The 21,028-nt window shown below is 42.6% G+C and overlaps 1 protein-coding gene across 2 annotated transcripts in view; it reads right to left on the reverse strand.

The window, feature by feature from the left end:
• The window catches only part of FAM20B (FAM20B glycosaminoglycan xylosylkinase), a 40,133-nt gene extending 20,736 nt beyond the window's left edge, over positions 1 to 19,397 (reverse strand). The window contains exon 1 of one of the 2 annotated variants that reach the window (XM_069065487.1): positions 19,329 to 19,397. The gene's annotated coding sequence lies outside the window, so the exon portion shown is untranslated. Of the gene's footprint in view, positions 1 to 12,993; positions 13,135 to 19,328 lie in introns of those variants that run through there. The other variant, XM_069065486.1, reaches the window with a different exon arrangement.
• Positions 19,398 to 21,028: the final 1,631 nt, after the last annotated feature.

Genomic DNA, 21,028 nt, shown 5'->3' on the forward strand with positions numbered 1-21,028 from the left:
GCACCAAGTAAGTAAGGTTGTTGGGCTGTCCAATAAAGGGGCTTACAACACTAACTGTGGATTGATTTCATTCTCTAAAACGTGTTCTACTTAGTGTAAACACAATGGCACTATGTTTCTCACTATTTTGGACCCTTTTAGGGGTATGAGATAAGAGTCTCCATCCCATCTACACTGCTTATTCTTATTTCCAAGCAGAAGTATTTCATAAATTCTAGAAACGACTTCTTATTGCCAGCTCTCCTACCAGGCTCAAAGTAGATTAAAGCAGGATAGCCACTGTTGCCAATACCCTTCTTCTCAGAGGAGTCTGCTTCACATACCACTCTCTAGTCCCATAGATCTAGAACTGGCAGGTACCTTAGGAGCCATCTAGCCTAGCCCAGGGAGGTTAAGGGGCTTGCCAAGGTCACACAGACAGTAATCAGCAGAGACAGGAATGTAATTCAAGTGTACTAGCTCTATGGACTTTAAAAAACTCTTGGAATTGTCTAACACAGGCCAGTTATATTCTAGACTACTGGATGCCTTTTCAGGTTTGTGGCACTCAGGACAAAAGGAAAATAGATTTAAATGATAAAGCAATTTTATTGAAATATTTTAATATAAAAGTTGGAACAAATGGAGAGTTTAGAAACAGAAGGAAACAAAGCATTTTTGTCCCTGGGTTGAAGCTCTGCAAAGCGTGCCTATGATCAGTTTTTCCTTCTGAAATGCTAAGTCTATAGTGACAAAGTAATGAAGCAACATAGATTGGTGATTAAAGGGAGCCATTACCTGGCAGTCAGGAATCCTGGGTGTCATTCTCAGCTGAGAAGGGTTCTCAGGACTTGACTAACTCTGCCTTCCCTACTTTAAAAAGTCCTGTTAATTATCCCATCATAAGTGTTTGGTGAAGAATGATAACCTCCTGTCTGGAGAATTTTGAATTATGAAACCTACAGATAAAGAGATGGCTAAGCACGATTCTTTTATTTTTCTAAGAGTCATGTCCACATTTGAGGGGAAATGTGAAGGAACAAAATCCATCTGCTATGGTCTATAAAAACATGATAATTTCACAAATACATTATATTGTGAATGCTGACGACAATCATTTAACTAACAATTATTTAATAAGCATCCTTCACATTCACAAAGAATTGTGGGAAGATACAAAGAATAATAATGGGCTCCCTGCCCTTACTGAGCTTTCAATCTTGGTAGTGCGATAGGGCAGAGAGATGTACAATGCTATACTAGACAAAATCTAAAAGACAATAAAATTGCTGTTGTTGTTTGATCATGTCAGACTTCATGACCTGATGGACCATAGCACACCAGGCCCTTCTATCCTCCACTATCTCTCAAAGTCTGTCCAAGTTCATGTTTGTTGCTTCCACGACACTATCTACCAATTTCATCTTCTGCCTTCCTCCTGCCTTTTGCCTTCAATCTTTCCCAACATCAGGGGCTTTTCCAATGAATCCTGTCTTCTCACTATGTGGCCAAAGCATTCAAGTTTCAATTTCAGTGCCTGATCTAATTCAAGGGTGGGGAACCTGCAGCCTAGAGGCCACATGTGGCCCTCTAGGTCCTCAGATGCAGCCTTCTGACTGAATCCAAACTTTACAGAACAAATCCCCTTAATAAAAGGATTTGTTCTGTAAAACTTGGACTCAGTCAAAAGGCTGCACCCAAGGACCTAGAAGGCCACATGTGGCCCTGAGGTGGCAGTTTCCCCAAACCCCTGTTCTAGTGATTTGGATTCATTTCTTCAAATATTGACTATGAGCTATGCAGTGCAGGGTTACCCAAGATAAACAGATCATAGTAGAGAGTTCTGGCAAATGATCACTGGAGAAGGAAATGGCAAACCCCTCTAGTAAAAACCCCATGGTCAGCATTAAAAAAAAAGCATTGGCAGAGGAGCCCCCGTGTCTGAAGACGTCCAACGTGCTACTGGGGAAGGAGAGGAAGACAAGTACAAGGAGCTCCAGTCCTAACGAACTATCTGGATCCAAGCCCAAGGAAGCTGAGCTGTGGGTGTGTCTGGTGACAAAAGGAAAGTCCGATGCTGTAAGATTAATATTGCATAGGAACCTGGAATGTAAGATGTGTGACCCAAGGTAAGCTGGAGGTGGTTAAATAGGAGATAGAAAGATTAAGCTTTGATGTCTTAGGTGTCAGTGAACTTGAAGAGTAAACTAGAAGAACAAATGTAAGAAATGTAGACTCTTGTGCAACATTACAGGAATCAACTTAGCGAGGCAGAAAGAGTATTGGCTCTGGGGTCAGAGACCATCGGTTCAAATCCTACCTCTGCCTCTCACTGACTGGGGGGCCTTGGTCTAGTTACAACTCTTCCTGGGCCTTAGTTTTCTCATCTTCAGATGAAGAAGGAAGGGGAGAGAATGACCTTGATAGCCTCTAGGGTCCCTTCAAGCTCTAAAACTAAAAATCCTAGGACTTCAAAATTTAAATTTAAAAATCTAAAATCCCAGGATCAAAGGTTCCAGATTCTGAAAGGAAGCTTTCATGGAGGAGGAAGCATTTGGACAGGTAGATGTGTAAGGAGAAGGGAATAAACGAAGGTGGGCGTTCCAGGCCCAGGGGATGGCATGTGGCGTGAGAAATAACACAAAGGTCAGAGAAGCGTTGTATGTGAATGAGGACTATGGAAAAGAAGTCTCCCTAGACAGAACAGTGCAAGACAGGACTAGGCAGACACAGTTAGCATAGGTCTATATGGAAGCTGGCCTTACTCTTGAAGGAATGGGGAGGCACAGAGGAATTGGGAGCACAAGACTGACATGTTGATATCCATACACAGAGGCAACATGAGGGCAGTAATTTGAGATCCTATTGGTCACCTAGAGCCTGGGCTACTGACCACACAGATGTCTCCCAAGCATCATCAACAGCAGTGCTGAGCATTAATCTTGACCTATGTTAATTATTATTAATCTGAACCACAGGTCTTATCAAGGGACTTCCAATTACACCTCCAACATCACTAAAGACATTTCACAAAGTCTGATTTCTCTGCTCACAGCAACAACAACAAAAAAAACCACACCAAAAAATGGCAGAATTATGAGCTGTATGAGTGGGCTTTTGTTGTATTTCCAAGTTAATAACACCAAATAGCATTAATGTTTATCACCTGTATCAGTCCCCAATATATACATATTACTTTCTCCCATTATAACATACTCTCTGCCATCCCAGCACCATTTTTGAGGGCAAAAGCTTGAGATTAGAACCTTCAATGGAAAGTGGGATTGGGGGAGAAACCACTACCCTGAGTAAGACAGCCAGTCCAAGCCTCCTGGAGTTCTTTGTTTCTTGACCCCACAAATCCACTAGACCACTCCCCCAACCCAAGTATGAGCATTTCAGTGTATTAACCAGGGAAAATCAGTGAGTTGAATTTATGCATACATCGAAAATCTGGAAATGTGAACAAAAACCATTCCTTTTCTATAAGACAGAAACTGATATGCTATGCTTCATAGCAGTGAAGTCATGTTGTAATGCTGGGTGGCTAAGTGGATAGAGTGCTGGGTCTGAAGTTAGGAAGACCTGAATTCAAATTCACAGATACTAGCAATGCGACTGGGCAGGATATGCAACCTCTGCCTGCCTCAGTTTTTTCAACTGTAAAATAGGGAGTAGCAGTTACCTCAAGAGAGTTGTGAAGATCAAATGTGATATTTGTAAAGTGCTTAGCATGGTGCTTTATAAATGTTTATTCTTCTCCCCTTCCCAAATGTAGATTCTAGGTAAAGAAGACTGTATTCAACATTACTGCCCTAAGGAGGTATTCTTAGGATAGGCCCCTTCCAAGCAGCGACACAGCCATATGGCCACATCCTGTCTAGCCTGCTCCTCCTTCCTGTGCCCAGTCCTGTTGGGTTTACCTATATTATTGCCTGAAGCACTCAGGCAGCATGTGCTTATTCTGTGGATGGGTGGAAATCTAAGTTCTTTCAAGTCTTCAAAAGAATCGATCTGTATTCTAAATGACAAGCTTGGATGTCCCCTCTTCCACTATAATGTAAATAGACTTTTTAATGTAAAGCTTTTTAAAATGCCTTGGGAACAGCACCACATCTGCAGTTATTGGAACAAAATGTTAAATTCTCCCAGGCACCCACCCAGATTGGTCCCAGGGCTAAACCTTCCTTACTAATCCCCTTCATTTAAACATTTACTCAGATTGAGCCTGTAAGCTCTGGAGTAAGAAAGAAATGGAACCTGGATATTAAACTCCAGAGAACTGTCCATGAAACATGGTAATAATCACAATGTTGTAAGAGCTTAGCAGAACTAGTTACTGGGGCCCTAATGGAAGATATTCTGGCCCCTTAGGTAGAAGTAGAAGGAAAAGAATAAGGGAATCTCTAAGTACCCTTTTCTTAAAAGTGCTCAATTCTCCTGACCAGGTATATCCACTTTTAGACTAGATAGGAATCAAAGAAGAAGGCTTTCTTCCGGGGGCTGGGCTGAGAGTGGGAATAAAACTTCTTGTTGTTATAAGGTCTTCAGAAAAAGTCACTGCAGATGGTTTTCAGTCATTTAAAGGCTTCCTGGACATGCTTCAGAAGAAGTATTCTTCTTTAAATGGGTTAGATAGTGAAGATTTTCAAGTTTTATTAATTTTACTGTTAAAATGTAACCATTTCTCCTTAAAAGTTTTATTTTATAATGTCATTCTGGGAGAATATGGAAACACAGACCTCTTCACTTATAAAACACTCCAGTTTACAAAGCACTTTCTGATTTCACAGCCCTAGGAAAGGTATGAAAGTGGTATTTAGAGCATAAATAAGTGCAATACTTCATATTTGTAAAATTACAGGTTCTGCCAAATTTACTAACTGTTGGAGCCAAATATTAGCATCTTTGAGGGACAGTATGATATAATGGATAGAGCTGGGTTGGAAGTGGGAAATCTTTGTTGTTTAGTTTCGTTGGACTCTTCATGACCCCATGAACCATACTATATGGTTCGGGGGGGTTTTCTTGACAAAGATACTGAAGTGGTTTGTCATTTCTTCTTCCAGTGGATGAAGGCAAACAGAGGTTAAGTGACTTGCCCAGGGTCACACAGCTAGTGTCTGGGGCCAGATTTGAACAGTTTTCCTGACTTCAGGTCTAGCGCTCTATCCACTCGCCCTATCCATTTAGCTGCCTTGGAGTCGGGAAGACCAGAATTCAAATCCTGTCTCTGACATATACTGGCTGTCTGCTTAACCTGCTTTTTCAGAGTAGGTTTTAATCTCCATTCATAAAGAAAGCTCTTTACCAGATCAGGTTAAAAAAAAAAAGATCATGTTTATACTTCCTGTACCTTAATCTGACCCTACTAAGAGTAGTGAGAAGTTACAAAGAAAAATTAGACTTTGTTAGGGAAATAGTGTCAAGGAGGGAAACCATTTCCCTAACAATTAGAGCTACTGCAAAGAGGCAGGGGCCACTTTAGAAAGAAGCAATAGTGGATGGGCTCCCTCTTACTAGTAATCTTAGAGCAAAAGTTAGAAGACTGCCGTGAATGCTGCCGAAGTAGAGCGATGGGTTGGATTAGATGGCTTCCAAGGTCTCTTCTGACTCTGATTCTGTGATCTTCAAAAATTAGAGACACAAGAATGATTATCCTGGGGGCAAGATTGCATGGGTCAAGATGTGTGGCTCCAGCTGTGCGGTAGCAGAGTTGGGGAGGAGACCTGAACGAGGATTTCTTTTGAACCCAATGGCTCAGTTTTTAAATATTTCTGGGCCCTGTAGAAGGGAAAACACTCAAGAAAGCAGAGCCATCAAATGAGTCCTCACTGAGGGTTCAGGTTTCTGAGACCCCAGCAACTACCTCCCATACCTTCAAGTTTTGCTGGCTATAGGGGCCCACTAAAGACCCACACAGTGTCTGGCACATAGAAGGTATTTAATATACATTTACTGACTGAATGATTGGTAGACTTGGCACTAAGTCTCTTTTTGGGACTCATAGGATCACAAAGTTACAATTGAATGGAAGGTTAAGGAACATGTGGACCCCGTGTCAGAATGTTTTAAAGTGCATAAAATAAAATACATAGGATTAGAAAGGAAACCAATTATGTTGAAATATGATTACCATTTTTTTTAAAACCAAGTTCTTGGACCGAGATTAAGGACCCTTGATCTAGCATGAGCTCCTTGAGCACTAGCATGTAACAGACACCTCATAAATGTTTGTTGACTCTTTGGCTATTCCAACCCCCTCATGTTACAGATGAAGGTACTGAAGTCCAATGTGACTTGCCTGAAGTCACAGAGGTAGCGAGGGGCAGAGAGCCAAGATGCAAATCCAGGTCCTTTGACTCAAAATCAAGGTCATTCCTACTGTACCATGATTCATCTGACTCCTAAACTACTGGCAGAACTAAAATAAATGCCACTGACCCTGATGAACAACTGACACATTTCCCTCAGACAAGCTATAGGCTACACCTGCTTCACAGCACTGAGGATGAGTATTCCCATACACACCTTCCCTAGGAAACTATCCACCAGAAATCAATTCAACAAAAACCTCTTAAACACCTTCTAGACCCAAGGCACAATGCTAGGCACAGAGGATACAAAATGAAATAACAGACAGCCCTCTCCTTGAGAAACATTCAGCATAGCTGGGGGTAACCAAGGAGTGGAGAAGACAAAACCACATAACTAAGGAGTCTGGCATGAAAGACTTAAGGGTGAGGTATCATATAGTAAAAATCATGGATGATATGGCATTGAAGGAAGAGAACTTCAATTTGTAGAGATGTGTATAGGGAAAGAGAGGAATACTACACCAGACAAAGGGGACAGTGTGCACAGAGGTGAGGAAGTTGGAATTGGGAGGATGAGATCAGAGAATAGGGAGTAGCCCAATTTTTTCAGAATGCAGAGTGCATGAAGAAGAGTAATATAAGGAAAGGTAGACAGAAGCCATACTAAGTAGGAAAACATATAGCAACTCAAAATGAGTTCAAGTATATGGATCTAGCTGAATTGTACCCCAGGATATGGAAAGAACCTGAGTCTAACAGAGACTGTTACATATAGAAGGTATTTTAAAATGTTTGCTGGATTGAATTGAGAAGTTATCTGTTGGTGATCTTTGAGGAACTGTGGGAAATGGGAGAGATGATAGAAGAATGGAAATAAGAAAAATCTACTTTTTAAAGGCTGGGAGAAAGGTATTTTGCAAACTACAATCCAATGAACTTGACACTGATTCTGTATAAAATTCTACAATGGTATATCAAATAGCTGATTTTCTGAACACTTTGAAAAAGATATAGTGGTCACTAGAAGCCAGCTTGAGTGCTCTAAAAACAAATCAAGACAGTTGAACCTTATTTCTTTTTTTGATAAGATTATAAGTTTGGTAGAGCACAGGAACATAGACATGATGTATTTGGTGTTCAGTAAGGCACTTGACAAAGCTTCTCATAATATCTTTGTCTACTTTGGTAGATCAAGAATTAATCATGGAAACAGACCCAGAGTAAAGATGGATATTTGCTGCTCTCCTGGAATTGGGAAAAGCTGTTTGTATGGTTTCTTCCAGATCTAATAGGGCCAGGTCTAACTTGGCCTTATTCTGTTCAATACTATCAATGATTCTGAAAAAGACACAGATATGCTTATCAGAGTTTGTGGATGAAGGAACCTGGGAAGAATCTATTGGCTGACAAAATCAGCCTGCTCCATCCCCACCTTCCCCCCCCCCCCCAAAGAAATCTTGACAGGCTAGAATAAGCCAAATCTAACAAAATGAAATTTAATGGGAATAAATTTAAAAGTTCTGAATTGAAGTTAAACAAAGAAATTACACAAGCATAATATGGGAAATATAAACCTAGATACATGTAAAAATAATTTATTGGGTATTTTAACTATCAAATCCTATGAACCAATAGTGTGATATGACTGTGGATGAGATTTTAGGCAATATTAATGGAGTAGCTAGCTAGCTTTTATATACAGCTTTAAGATTTGCAGTGCTTATGTCAAGAGGCTAAATTTAAGCCCAGGCCTCCTCTAACATCAAATCTAGTGGTTTTTCCAGTATACCATATTGCTTCTCTGGAAGAAAGGATGTAGAAGGATAATTAGGAATTAATAATCTTAAGTGGGTTCAAAAAATAAAACTTCCCAAGTACAAAAGGGGGAAGGCATAGTTAGATTGCAGTTTGTCTGAAAAATATCTGGGTGTTTCAGTGGGAAATACAATCAATAGGAGCTGACTTTGCAATTTTGATAGCTAAGAAAATGAAAGCAAATTTTATGCTGCATTAAAGGTCCAGGGAGATAAGAGGCCTGCTGTATTCTTGCCCCATCTGAAGGTATTGTGTTCAGTTCTGGGCCTCACACTTGAGGAAGAAACATGAGCTGGAGAGCAACCAAAGGAGGGAAAATATTAGCTAATAACATTAGCTAATCATAGCTAGCATTTCTATATTACTTACCGTACTAAATGTTTTACAAATATTACCTCATTTGATCTTCACGATAACCCTGTGAGGTAGATGCTATTATTATCCTCACTTTCCAGTCGAAGAAACTGAGGCAAACAAAGGTTAAAAGATTTGTCCGAGGTCACACAGCTAGTGTCTGAGGCTGAATCTGAATTCAGGTCTTCCTGAACCCATTGCTCTATCTAGTGTGAGATCTACATGCCTCATGTCCTTAGAGACTTTAAGTATTTTGAGGATATTTAGCCTGAAAAAGAGAAGACTGGGGGAAGGGAGGAGAATGTCAGGACAGTAGGATTTAAATACCTTAAGGGCTGTAAGGTGATGGAAAGATTAGATTTATCCTACTTGGCCCCAGGAGGCAGAAGTAGAAGCCATGGGTAAAAGTCGCAAAGAGGTCTATTACACTGCCTCATATGAAAAGAAAGTCCTAATAATCAGAGCTATCTAAAAGTGGAGTATGCTGCCTTAGAAAGCAGCATGTTGGGGTGGCTAGGTGGCGAAGTGAGTAAAGCGCGGTTAGGAGGACCCGAGTTCGGTTCCTGCCTCAGACACTTAACACACACACAAAAAAAGTAGCCCCATAACATTGGGCAAGTTACTCAACCCCAATTGCCTTCCAAAAGGCAAAAAAAAAAAAAAAGGTAGCACGTTTCACTCTAATTATAGGTCTTCAAATGATCAGCTGTCAGAAATTTTGTCATTTCCTGTCTGGATTGGACTAGATAACCTCTGCAGTTCCTTAACTCTGACACCTTGTGTGAGAATGGGGAAGGGTTCAATGGGACTCACCTATCCAGTACCAGAAGGTATTCAGCCTCCCTAGGAGTGCTACCAAGACTGTTCCCAAATCTCTATTAGGCTAGGCTTGTTAGCAGAAGTTACTATCAAAAACTCTTTAAAAACACAAAGTTTGGCAATAATCTTCCAGTGGTAGGTATAGAAAATATAGCCATTTGTTTATTTTGACAGACACACCTAGCCTCTTTACCCACTAGAAGGCAGTTCCTGTATCACATTATGCAGAAGTTAAATAGTCTGTGGTTTATGTAAGTTACCAAAAGGATACAAGTTTATTAGTATCAAAATCCAAGAATACATTTTGGTGCCTTGTTCTCCTCAATATTTAAAACTGCTTGGCCCTAAGACTAGCTGATCTGATGTCCAGTGTTAAAAGAGTGTGTATCCCACTTAAATAGCATCTATCCATTTTGTTAACAACTACAACTTTAGACTGCAAATAGCATTCTCCTACTTCTAGCCTGAGACAATCAGGAAGACAATCACTATAATTAACTATTTAAAGAGAAAAAAAAGAGGAAACTCAATCTAGATCTGAAGACTGGTTTCACTGGCTATACCAGTAAACAGAAATCGCCACAAAGTATAGGAAGTCTATGTTCTAATAGCAAAGGAAACAAAATGAATTTCAGTTAAGGATTCAAAATTCAGAGGAGTATAAAAAGCAGACTTTAAGGCTATGTGAGAGCTACAATTATTAAAAGACATGGAATCTAAGCCCAAGAATAATCAACTCAATACAAAATAACTAGATGCCCCAAAGGATGAAAATAAAAGCAATAACACTTTGGTGTTTTTTTGTTTGTTCTCCCATCCAAAACATCTTAAATCTTCCACCTCCCCAACAAAGGGGGACATTTTTTTTTTAGCGTTTAATTTCCCCATTCAAGATAAAAACCATTCTCCTTGTAGTTCTATGGAATCAGACCAAACAATTCAATGTCACATTTTAACCAGCCAGAGGGAAAGCTGTGCTTTGCCTTTTATTCCTATGGATGACTGTTGCAGTGTGTTACTTAAGAGTCAGAGACTGAAGGTCTGGATCACTCTCTTGGGTCTATTTACTATTCCTTAACTGCTATGCATTTTCTAGGGGATGATATAGCCATTGCTAACTGACTACAGTTCTGAGGGTCTACCGGCCTCAAGGATGAAGATTCAGTCAAAGGGCCAAACTTGACCTAGAAGGCCACATGTAGCCTTGAGGCCTAGGGTTCCCTGCCCCTGGTAGATCTTTTCTTTCCTCTTTTCTTCCTTATGTTAGCCTAGAGAACTGTGAGGCTACAAGCCCAAGCAGCCCATAAAACAGTATTTCCTTTTGCCTTTGGGCATAAGATGGAACCAACTCCACAAACTCCTCCATGGATCCTTCTAAGGAGATCCAATGAGCTATTTTGCCATTCCTTGGGTCTGCATGTTTTCATTATCCCCATGTTTTAATCTGATGGGCAAAGCATTGGGACACAGAAATGAGCTATTACTTCCAGTCTGCCTTGGCCTTAGTGGAGCTTGAGCAGATAATTTATCCTCTTTGTGCTTCAGTTTAGCTCTGGAAAAAAAAATGGGACTAATATTTCTCTTTATATACCTGAAAGAGTTAAGACGAACATAAGGGAGAATAAACCTAAACCATGTGTGGCAATAACAAAGCACAGATTTATTCAATACAATAAGGTGTACCAAGTGTTTTCCTTACAACAAGCCTATGAGGAAAGAAGTACAAGCATTGTCATTTCCATTTTTTACGGATAAGGAAACTGAGATTTGAGCCAGGGAGCCCACAATGTCTCAAGACTTGAACCTAGTCGTCCTGATTAAACCTAGTGTTTATTATACAGCTACTTTTCAGTTCTATTTGCTTAGAGTCAATCACTTGGAATCAAGTTCCTATTCGAATACAAGATATTATTTTGTTGTATGATTTCCTTACCCAATTTAACTGCCTCAGTCATGTTTACCTATAGAATTCTTCACCCAGAATAAAAGATAAAAGAAAGAAATTACTCCCTTGTCCTTAGTTGGTTAGATTCAGAGACTATTTTTTTTAGGTAAACAAAGCTTTACAGTTAGTTCATCTTGTCAGACAAATGAACTGAGGCTCAGACAGCTTAAACGAATTTTCCAAGATTCTGCTACTAAGAAGCAGCCTCCTATAGTGGAAATTCCCGAGTTCTAGCTTTGGGATTAGGTGAAACTGGGATTCAAATTCAAGCTACCACACTTACTTGATGTGTGACCATGGGCAAGCCTGTTTCCTTCTCTGCAAAAAAAGATGAGAGATCACCTATAGGACCTTCTCCAGGGCCTTGCAGTGAGGATCAAATGAGACAATGTATTTTAAAGCATTTTGCAAGCCTTAAAGCCCAACTTGCAGTCCATCAGGCTTAAGGAAGTCACTGCTGCTTTATGGATCGTAGATAGCTAAGGATTACAAAAGGATGGTAATAATCTTTTTAAACTTCCCCAAATTACAAATTCTTCACCCATCCAATGAATGATGTGGCTGGCTCCTACAGCAGGTATTATCTTACAGTAATCTCATGATTTTATTCTGCCCTTTGTCACCCAGTCCTGAAATATACAGATAACAGAATGCTTAGTGTATCAAGTCTTATTTATGTACCAAACTATACCTAGGCTATTCAATGCAATGAACATTTAAAGAGCTGCCTGAGGGGGGTCACTGAGGAGCTTTGCTTAGGGTCACAGGGCCAATTTGTGTCAACTGATCAATCAAAAAAGCACTTAGTAAACACCTGCTGTGCACCAGGCACTGTGCTAAGTGTTGGGAATACAAAAAGAGGCAAAAGACTACTGCCTTGACAATTCCTCACATTTATCTTCAACAGTAACCTTTTGCTTTTATTCTAAAAGCGACTAGTCCATCACACCCAGAAATGACACCCTAAAAGCAATGCATGCTTGCATCTACTATATCATTCCTTTTCTTAAGTTCTGCCCAACTCTGAAAACTATCGGCATGACAAAAAAGACCAAAGGAATGCGATTGCAAAAAGATCCCCACCACCAAGCCCCACCACTGGCCTTTAGGTGCTTCCAGCTAATCCCCCACAGCGAGAAGGGGCAAAGCCGAACAGAGACAGGATGGACGAGTGAGGACCCAAAATCCTCCAGCGAAAATAACAGTAAGATGCTCTACTGGAAAGTGTGTGTGGGGGGGGGGCGGGTGGCTTACTATGGGGTGCAGGAAGCCTCTAGGGGCGATGGGGAGTAAAAAACCTGAACCCACCAAAATAAAACGAGCGGCTCGGTCCTTCGCAAGGCGCACGGGAGCATCCTCAGGTGCGGCCCACCCCGGCAGCCCGGGCACATCTCCCCACCCCCTCACCCCCCGCTGGGCCGAGCACGCCTTCCTGGTCACGGACCTGAGCCGCGGCTGCCCGGCAGCGGCGCGCGTAGGTCCCCGGAGCGGGTCCCGGCACGGACCGAGGCTGAGCCTCTCCCGCCGGGACGTGCTCGGGCCGGGGCACCGCTGGCACCCGCTCACCGTCCAGGTCAAGGCCGGGGGCTGCCCCTGCGCGCCCCGGGGGTCCGGGACGGCGCCCCGGCGGGACTGTGGCCACGCAACCCCGGAAGCGGGAAGGGCGGGGGGAAGGGGGCCTTAGCCCACGTCCCGTCCCGAGGCAGGGCCGCAGGGGTCGCACCGCCCGCCGGCCCCGGCCCCTCCCACCTCGCCCCGGCTCACCTGCCTGCCCCGCCGCCCTAGTCGCGCTCCATGGCCGCCCGCGAGGCGCGGCCTCGCCTCCTCCGGGAGGGCCCGCCCGCGCTCACCGCCCGCCGCGCCCGCGGCCGCGGCCGCCACTCATGCTCAGCCCCAGCCGGGCCATCCCCGGCCCCCGGTCCCCGCGCCCGCCGTCCCCACACCGTCCCTCCCTCCCCCTCCGCGGGCCCAGGCGGTGGTAACGTCCTAGCGTCACGCCTCTCTTGGAACCAATCAGAGAGCTCCGGTGTCGCCCCTTCTCCTTCCCCCAACCCCCCCCCATCCAAACCCCCCGTGGGCGGGTCCGCTGGATCCAGCACGCCTCCGGGCCCCTCCTCCAGAGCCCCGCCCCCTCTGCTCATTAACCATTAACCCCTTCCCTTCTGCTCCGATCCTCGCTTAACCTTCTCGGCCCCGGCTTCCCCCCCTTCCCGTGGGGTCCTCGTGGGCCTGCCCTCCCCCGCGTGGCGCTTCTTTTTCACCTGCCTCTCCTCCGCCACGTTCTACTGCGCGACTTGGACAGCTCGCCGAGCACCTGCGCCCCCCTCCCCCCACCGAAGTCCAGCCTTCGGGTCTCCCGTTATTGCCGCGGCCCCTCAACGCGCCCTTCCACACTTTCTGCCTGGGTAATAATGATAAAAATAATGTAATAATTCATTATCGACATTATCATTGTAACACCTGGTATTTGTGGGGCACTTTCCCGACTACATGCGCCTTAGTAATTGTAATAATAAGAGTTACATTAGTAATTCTATCATTGACATTATCACAGTAACACTTGGCATTTATGAGGCACTTTTCAGACGCCGTGCACTTTGCAGCCTTAGTGATTGTGACATTGTTATATTAGTAATTCTATTGATACAATAGTAACACTTGGCATTTATGGAGCACTTTCCCGATCTCCTACACTTTGAAGCCTCCCAACTCTGAGGGTTGGGTACCATAGGTGTTAGCAGCATTTTACAGATGGGGAAGCTGAGACTTAGGGAAGTACCGTAACCTACCTCTGATCACACAGCTACTTAGAGGTGGAATTTCAACCTAGGACTTTCTGACTTTTTAAAGGACTTTCTGAGCTATTTCCACTACCTGTGACTGCCTCTTCCATCCCCCATGCAGTCTGTGACCTGGGCTGACTACACATGTAGGATGTATAGGAAGGGTAGAGGGTGATCAGGAATCAGTGAAGACTACTATCTCCACAACTGTGTGTTACTCAAAGAGCAATATACCCAGTACATAGTAGGTGATTAACATGTTGATTGATTGATTGAACTATATGGTGAGCATGAAATATCATGTGAGGTGGGGAGAGAGTAAAGGAACTTGGTGTGAATTTTCAGCATTTCAGCAACTCATCTTAGTCTTAGAAAGATGTCCGGGACACTAATAAGTTAAGTGACAACAGTCACTTAAGTAACAACAGTCATGTGTTAGAAGCAACATCTGAACCAGTTCTTCCTGACTCCAAGGACTTTGGTCTTTCCATCAGCTAGGATAAGCAGCAAAAAAAGATATTACCAGATAAATGTAGTCCAGAAAAAGAGGTGGGCAGGGTGATGTAGGGTGTACTGATGGTACCTAACAAATGTTTAAAGGATAAAGAGGAAGGTCTCCAGTACCTTGGGTGGGTGGACCACTTGTGTAGAATTTATGAGAGGCAATCTACTTAACTGAGCTACTTTTTCTTCCTTATCCCACATTCTCTACTTTGTTCCAATATGTGATGAACAGGTGGCTCTTCTCCTTGCCAACCAAGGCTAACCCATCCACTTGTGTACTAGATACCATCCTTTTCTGCCTCTTCTGAGAATTTTCCCCAGGGAAAAATCTCCAGCACACACATGCTCTCTCTCTCTCTCTGTCTCTCTCTGTCTCTGTCTCTGTCTCTGTGTCTGTGTCTCTCTCTCTCTCTCTCTCTCTCTCTCTCTCTCTCTCTCTCTCTCTGTCTCTGTCTCTCTGTCTCTCTGTCTCTCTCTCTCTCTCTGTCTCTCTCTCTGTCTCTCTCTCTCTCTCTCTCTGTCTCTCTCTCTGTCTCTCTCTGCCTCTGTCTCTCTGTCTCTGTCTCTGTCTCTCTCCTCCCCCCCTTCTCTATTGAGTCACTACCTGCAAACATACCTAGATTTCCCCATCTTTTAAAAAATGAAATAAACCCTTGAATTAATCCATCCATCTCCTCAAGCTATTTTTCCAATATCCTTCTTCCCTTTCACAGCTGAATTCCTAGAAAAGGCTATCTAAGGTTCTTGCTTTCCATTTCCTGTCCTCCCACATATTTCTCAGCTCTTTGTAATCTGGTTCCCAACCTCACCTCTCAATTGGAACAACTCCAAAAGGTCTTTTGGCAGAAAAGATTTCTGGACTTCTCTGCAGGGTTTAGTTCTGTTGGCCACCCTTTCCAACTTGATACTTTATCCTCCATCTGTGGTCAATATGTCGTTAAACTTCTCTAGATGTAGGGAGTCTGGAACTCAAACCATGTACAAGCAGTCTATCACCAAGCCCTTACTGGGTACCAAATACACTAATAATCATATTACAAAAAATAGTGGTAACTGTCATGGGGCAAATGGTACTTGTCTGCATTGTGTTGACATGGGAGAAGTTGATTGCCTACACAGCAATCATCTATCTTGCACCTCACCTCTCAATCCTGTGGTCTGTGTTGCCATGCTAAGTAATGACCCGTAGACTGTCACTTTCAGGGTCATGCTACTGTGGCACTTCTTTCTTGGAGCTGGACTGTTCTCACACAAGCTCTAGAGGACATGACTAAACTTATGGTCAGACTGTCCTTTGCATACCACTCAACTCACATTATGCCTGGTCTTCCACCAAAATTTACTTAAGTATAAGAATTCTTAATTATAGCTCTGTAAATGAGACTATGACAAAGAGATTAGAAAGGTACAGAGTACTCCATTTTTCAGAACAGATTTCAGAACAGAGAGTGATCACTGTCATTTAGAAAAGGCTTTCCATACATCACTAATCATGTATTATTTGCCAAGCATAAACTTGAGTGCTGAAGGGGTATTTTTAAAAAATTCTACATGAAACCAGGCCCTTGTCTTTAAAAAGCTTAAAATATAGTCAAGAAACAGAACATGAATATATTTTAATACTTCAATAGCTCTGTGATCTCACTGATCTGAGTGCTCCTAAAAATGGTACAATCATAACTTATGACTTTTCACATTCAATAGTAATAACAAAACAGGTCAGCATATGATTAAATGCCAAAGATCTATCTAAAGATGAGTGATATGAGCAATAGTTTTACTATATATAGTTATAAAGTTTTGATAGCTAATAAGACCTGAATTCAAATCCAGTCTCAGATACCTGCTAGCTGTGAGGCCTTGAGCAAGTCATTTAATTTCTGTCTGTTTCAGTTTCCTCAACTATAAGATAGGGATAATAATAACACTTCCTTTACAGAGTTGTTATAAGGATCAAATGAGATAATATTTGTAAAAATCTTAGCAGCGTTTGGCACAAAGTAGGCACTTTATAAATGTTTGTTTTCTTTCCAATGGGTGATTATAAAATGAATGACACTGAGAAGAACTCTACAAAGTTCTCTAATATCTACAGCAATTCAAAAGTTCTTAGTCTGACTAGACACATTGGAAAAACAAAGTGGATGAGAAATACACATGGTACAGAATATGACATGCAGTTGGAAAGGGAGCTCAAGGAAATGATTCATCAGTATGAATGTATGTATTTAGAAACAGCAATGTGGTACAGTGGAGAAAGGGCTGGATTTAGATTTAAAAGGCTTGGATTTGAATCCTGGTTCTGCCGCTTACCAGATCTGTGGGACCATGGGACAAGTAACTTGAATTTGCTGGACCTGGATTTTTCATTTCGAAAAAGAGGAGGCTGGAAATGATGACCTCTAGGTCCCTTCCAGATCTAAGTCTATGATCCTATGATTTTGGACAGATGCTATAGAAAATAAGTAATAAAGTGAGGTCAGAATTCTGAAGGAAGTAGAGGTCAGTATAGCTGGCATTTGGGATCACCAATTATATAGTAATGTGGCATAGTAGATAGTAGCTTGATTTAACTATCCATCTACAAGCATTTATTAAGGACTTGCTAGGGGCTGGAGTGCTCTTAAATGTCTCAGTGACACAAAAGTCTGCCTCTTAAACACAAATGACCTTGTAGCATGCTACATGACTATAAATAAGTCATCTCTACCTGGACTAGCGGAATAACCTTTCTGGAGACAGGGAGACCAAGGCTTCCTGCCTGCCTCTAGTCTTTTCATTCTCTAATCCATCTACCACAAAGATGCCCAAATAATCTTCCTAAATCAAAGGTCTGGCTGAGTCACTCCTCTGCTCCCAAATCTTCAGTGGCTTCCTACAGCCTCCGGAATAAAATGCAAATGCCTCTGCCTAGCACTTAAGACTCAAAAATCTGGCTCCAGCTTGCCTTTCCAGTCTTATCTCCCATTGCTTCTCCATGTTTGCCCTCTGTGTTCAGATGAACTAGTCCTTCCAGATCTCACTAGAGTTCAGTATTTCACCACCCAGCTCCACCCATATATTTGCACAAGCTCTCCCTTTGGATACCTAGAATTATTGCTTCCTCACCACCACCTCACAGTGGCTCAGTTCTAGGCCCTTGAAGCCTTTTCTCTCCTCAAATAACTTGATATTAACTAAGTTGTTTCTGTGAACCAATTCCTCCTGTATAAGGCTGTGTGGCAGAGGATCTCCTGCTATCCAGCAGGCTGGCTTTGGAATCAGGAAGCCCTGAATTCAAGACCTACCTCTTCCCTACTGTTATCAACAGTCTCAGGTCTTTCAATTTTAAAGGTTCACAACGTCTGTCACCCTCATTTCTTCACTCTTCCTTATCCTACATATCCAGAGCATTGCTGAATCTCTCGTTTTTTACCTTCACAATACTTGTATAGATTCCCCTTCTTTCTACTCACAAAGCCACTACCTAATGCAGGCCCTCATCACCTCCCACCTGAACTATTGCAATAACCTATTTGATCTTCCTGCCCTAAAGACACTCCCTACTTCCCACCCTCCACATTACTTCAGCAGCAGCCAAAGTAATTTTTCTTGGGTTTTTGTTTTTTTTTGGAGGGGGGAAGGCAGGGCAATTGGTGTTAAGTAACTTGCCCTAAGTCATACCACTAGTAAATGTTAAGTGTCTGAGGTCGGATTTGAACTCAGGTCCTCCTGACTCCAAGGCCAGAGCTCGATTCATTGTGCCACCTATGAATGGGAAAGGTGAAACTTCTCAGCCCATAAGTTTTCTTGTGGGAACAAGGGGGAGTTTTGGCTTCCTCCTTCACTCTTCTTTACTACTGCCACATCAGCATTAGGCCTCTTCAAGAGTCTTTTGACCTCCACCCTTGTTTGCCACACCCTTATCAGCATTAGGCCCTTTAGGGGCCTCCACCATTGCTGGTGACCCTTTTCCCCTCCCTCCCTTTGGCATTTGCCAAATAAGATCATGAACAATAGCCTGGTTCCCTGCCTGCCTGACAGCCAGTAGGGGATAGTGGAAGGCTTCTTTATTATTTGCCATTAGGGAAGATTTTCCAGCTGAGACTTGAGCCTGCTTCCCAGCCAATGGGAGAAGGCACAGTGGTGGGAGGGGTTTGACTTCCTTAGGGTATAAATTCTTGTTCCATCTTCTGTAACAGGCCTCCTCTCCCTGATCAGTCATGGAGAGGATGGACCTAGAATAAAAATTTCCTGTTTTTATCCTGAGAAACCTCCATGTTCTTGATTAAATTTTGAATGGGGTTTTTCACCCCACACACCTCGCTGCCCCAGAGTAATTTTTCTTAAAACTCAAATCTGACCAAATTACTCACCTTCTTACTTATCTTACATCTTTTGTCTCAATTCTTACCTAGCCCTGAGTCATTGGAAGGGCATTACCTCTGATAAACTGAGGCCTGGGAAAGACCTTAATTTAGAAAGGTTTAGATCACTCACTGTATGCCCAGTCATTGCCAGTCATCTTGACTCATGTCTTGACACTGGACTTTGATGACTGGAGGATAGAGTGAGGCTGATAACTGCACAAATCTGCCTCACTTAAATCTAATTCACAGGGAAGTCAAGACATTGTGATGTCATTGGTCCTCTTCAAGAAGAAAAGACAGCAATAGCAACAACAAACCTCTTACCTCCAGGATCAAATATAACCTGCTGTTTGCCTTTCAAAGCTTCACAACCTGGCCCCCTCCCATCTTCCCAGTCTGTTTACACATTACTCTCCTCCACGTTCCCCAGAGCCCAGCCAGTGTCTCAGACAAGACAGCCTACCTTTGTGCTGGCTGACCTCCACACCTGGAATTGCTCTCCCTCCTCACATCAGACTTGAAGAATCCCTAGTTTCCTTTAAGACTCAGTTCAAATGCCGACTTCTATAACAGGCCTTTCCTGCTCCCCGCCTAGTTGCAGCTATTTTCCTTCTAAGGTAGTCACTTTGTATCTGTAATCTCTTTATCTTGTATATACTGATTTATGTACATATTGTCTGCTCCATTAGAATGTAAACTCCATGAAGGCAGGGACTGTTTTCAATTTTTCTTTGTATCCCTCATGCCAGGCATAGAGCCTAGCACATGGCAAGTGTTTAATAAATCCTTTTTTTTTAATTGATCAGTTGATACAAACTGGCCCTGTGACTCCAGGAAAGCATCTCAGTGGGAAATAGTTTTGGGAATTAAGAAACAGTTGCTGATCTGTATTTGTGAAATTTCCTCACCATTCCCTACAAGAATGAAAATACTAGTCTGAACAACAGTTTCTTAGGTAGAAGATTAAACCCTCAAGAGGTGAGGCACTATTTTGACTTTATCAAAATCCTAGAATAATCAAGATAACAAATAGCCCAAAGAGCAAAGAGTTAGACCCAGTGCAGCTGTACATGAAAAGAAGGTTGCATTAGGCTCTTGATGATTATTTGTATAGAAGAAATTAAGGAGTCTTCCTAAGGGCAGGGACTGTATTATTATCTCCTTATCTCCCAGCACCTGACACATTGCCTGTCACTTTGTAGGGTTTAAGAAATGCTTTTGGAATTGAAATATAGAAAACTTTGGGGAGGATATATCTGCATAGAAAAGAGGGCAGCTAGGTAGTACAGTGAATAGAGCACCGGCTCTGGAGTCAGGAGGACCTGAGTTCAAATCCAGCCTCAGACACTTAATACAAAACTAGTTGTGTGACCTTGGGCAGGTCACTTAATCATAATTGACCTGCCCTCCCCCCTCCAAAAAGCAAAAATAAGTAAATAATTTTTTTAAAAGGTTGGGGGGGGGGCGGCCAGGTAGCACAGCGAGTAAGAGCACTGGCTCCAGTGTCGGGATGACCTGGGGATTGAATCCGGGCTCAGATACTTAGCACCCACCCAGAAACACCTGGCCGTGTAACCTTGAGCAACTTAACCCTGATTGCTTTAATAAAAAAAAAAAAGTGGGGTTATTCCCATAGCATGAATCAATTAGTCAATCCATAAATATTCATTAAGCACCTACTGTGTCCCAGGTACCTTGCTGGGCACTGGGGTTACAGGGACAAAAATGAAACAATTTCTGCCCTTGAAGAACTCACATTGAGTCAGGGAGACAACATACACATAGCTTGTAAGTATGTATAAACTGGTGGGTAGGTGCTTGTGCTTCATCCCGGAAGAGGACCAAGATGACACCGCTATGTTAGAGTCATGACTGACTGACGGGACCAATAGGATCTCAGAATGCTCTACCACAAGTCGGGCACAAATAGTCTATGTGAACATAGGGGTGGACTCTCTAAGTATATACCGTGTTTCCCCGATAATAAGACTGTCTTATTATTTTTTTTGGATAGGAAAACACCAGAGGGCTTATTTTCAGGGGAGGGCTTATTTTAATGAACATTGACAGCAATTTTAATAAACAGGTAAATGTGAACAAAAAAATATACCTTTATTCAATAATGAATTCAATAAAGAACAGGATGACTCGCTCACTGCTGCA

This window comes from Petaurus breviceps, unplaced genomic scaffold, assembly GCF_028583685.1.
Source record: "Petaurus breviceps papuanus isolate PSGF00001 unplaced genomic scaffold, PetGlider_PUasm1.0 90692, whole genome shotgun sequence".
NCBI classification, from domain to species: domain Eukaryota; kingdom Metazoa; phylum Chordata; class Mammalia; order Diprotodontia; family Petauridae; genus Petaurus; species Petaurus breviceps.